The sequence below is a fragment of the Triticum dicoccoides genome, chromosome 2B (assembly GCF_002162155.2).
Source record: "Triticum dicoccoides isolate Atlit2015 ecotype Zavitan chromosome 2B, WEW_v2.0, whole genome shotgun sequence".
Classification (NCBI taxonomy): Eukaryota; Viridiplantae; Streptophyta; class Magnoliopsida; order Poales; family Poaceae; genus Triticum; species Triticum dicoccoides.
In genome coordinates this window covers 801,491,444-801,493,910 of record NC_041383.1, presented here as the reverse complement: position 1 = coordinate 801,493,910, position 2,467 = coordinate 801,491,444, and the positions used below count along the sequence as shown (strand labels likewise).

The following is a 2,467-nucleotide window of genomic DNA, read 5'->3' as shown; positions in this document are numbered from 1 at the left end:
GACATTGTCATAATGGTCACCTTACGGTAGTGTATTATTTTGGGATCTCATATTCTTCAAGGTAATGGACAAGAATTTGTGTACTCGCTTGGCTAATGTTTTACTAGACCTAAAGATTTTCCCTGCTCTGTTAGGCGCTCCATCCTCTGATTTGATGGCGGCCGATCTGAGAAATAATAGGAGCAATAATCCAGCAGTAGAATTTGGTGAAGAAGAACAAGGTGATATTTCTCTCGTGTGAACACAATCATTGTTATCTTGATGTTATCACCCATGTGTTAATGTTTTAGAAGATTTATCATTTGACTTCTTCTTTTAGGTTTAATTTGTGTTTAGTTAATGCCCACAGATTGTGATGTTCATATATGGGGATTTTTTTGGGTCAATTTTGATTCTTCAATATGTAGGTGCTATTGACCATGTGGGATATATAATAAGTCAGATTGGTTTGCTAGCTTAATTTTTTAGCTCGATGTTTTCATTTAGGGGTGTCGTCCTCTTCAGCTGCATCTTTTGTGCAGCTCCAAAATTCTATGTTTCAAAACACTTATTTCCATATTCTGTTTATTAATTTTATTCATGAAAAATCTTTTCGGTGTGCTTGATCACTCCACTTCCATGTTTATCCTTGCAGAAAAGAATACCTTTATCCTGATAGGCATGGAAACACCGGTTCGCATTGAGTGCATCATCGCTAATCAGCTACTATGTATGGTCAGCGGACATGCTTTCTTATTCCTGTAACATATCATTACTCTATCTGCGTAGCCTTTCCAACTTTTAAGATTTGATCAATTCTTTACAAGTTCGTACAGATCTAGAAGTATTTGGTTTTGTTGGTCAAATCCATTGCCTGTCTGTCCTTATTTATTTTATTGTTCGAACAAGATATCAGATCACCTACATTTGTTATTCTTGATTACAGTCTCATACTATAGTAGTCTAAAATGGTCTGAACAGTTGTAGTAATTCATAAATATTTTCAGTGTAGTTCTTATTTGGTTTCTAGGCATAGAATTTACTTCAAAATTTTGATCTTTATTTGGTTAGTAAGGCTCTAGAATAAAACAGACCAATGATATATATACAAACAAACACAATAGGAGTTAACTGGTACCTAGCTTTTGAAACCTCTGATATATACAAAATATTATTTGAGTAGAACAAGAGAGATGCAATCTTATGGATATTTATGCATTTGTAAGAAACTTTCCAGCTTGGCAAGAGGGCTTAACTAGCCATGTGTAGGACTCGGCCATGCTGCCTTCCAAATGATTAGTCATTGGTGTTTTCTTATGTTCCTATTAGTCCAAGTGCATCAGATAAGTAGACTGTTATATTGAAAAAAGGAAAGAGACTACTCTTTTGTTACTTACAGTACAGATATATGCTATAACATATTACCTTTATGCTCTCGATTTCAGTATACGCCTGCGAACAAGTAAGTCAGTAATATCAACGCCTAAGAATTACTTTGTTAGCCATTTTAATCGTTACATCAGAGAGCAACAGATATAGAAGAAATATGTAAACAGTTGTCCCTACAAGAAATATGCAACAACTTATTCAGGTTACTTAATTAATAATGCCTCTATATCATTACATACACATACTGAATGTGCCTTTTGAGAGTGAGCTTCTGTTAGTACCTCACACTTATCTTGTATGCCATTCCAGCTATCTGTTGCAGTAGAGAGCAAGGGACATATAAGAAATCTCCAGGCAGCTTCGCTTAGATGCATCATCTTCTGCTAGGACCTACCGACCTAGGAGTCATCTTGAAGAACGACCTTCTTAGTTTAATTCTTTACAGAGAACCTGTTGCACTATAACTTTGGTTTAATCTGTCGATAATGCCCATGAGTATATTCTTAGTGTATGTTTGACCAGATTGTTTTAACTTATGTTGTTCCTATGCTTCAGGAGACTGCAACTGACATGCTGGATGGTGAGTAACCAAATTTGTGGAGAAAGACAAAGAATTCATCGCAAGGGGTGGTGTTTAAGATATATATACACAAAAGAGGAAACTTTCTTTTGTACAGAACCAAATTATATGATGTAATTGACCACTATTTCTAAGAAATGTTCATCGTGTATTAAGTACATTTTATTGTGTCACTTTTTTTGAGGGGTAGCTTTATTCATCAAACATCACAAAGTGTGCAATAGAGTTAATCAAACCATGCTTTATTGTGTCACCTATGTTTACCTTCTTTTTTACTGTGTCGCCTATGTTTACCTTCTTTTTAGCGTAAGCTATTTGGACTTTCTAATTGCAGGCTCGGTTATTTGACCCACCGATGTTCTAATTTGTTGCATAATTACATTAAGCAACTATTTACATTTCATTCTTTGTTTGAATTTTTTAAAAACTTATGCCTCTGTGTTCCTGAATAACATAACAAATTATGCATGCTCAAGTATATATTTTTAAAGACAAGTCTATTCTTTTCTATAAAAGTGG

The 2,467-nt window shown here is 34.6% G+C and overlaps 1 long non-coding RNA gene across 1 annotated transcript; it reads left to right on the top strand.

Annotated features, from left to right (window-relative positions):
* The first annotated feature begins 114 nt into the window (after positions 1-114).
* Positions 115-2,186, top strand: LOC119368893. The gene is made up of 3 exons (XR_005176771.1): positions 115-221; positions 635-709; positions 1,691-2,186. It is a non-coding gene; the product is annotated as an uncharacterized LOC119368893 (long non-coding RNA).
* The last annotated feature ends 281 nt before the right edge of the window (positions 2,187-2,467 follow it).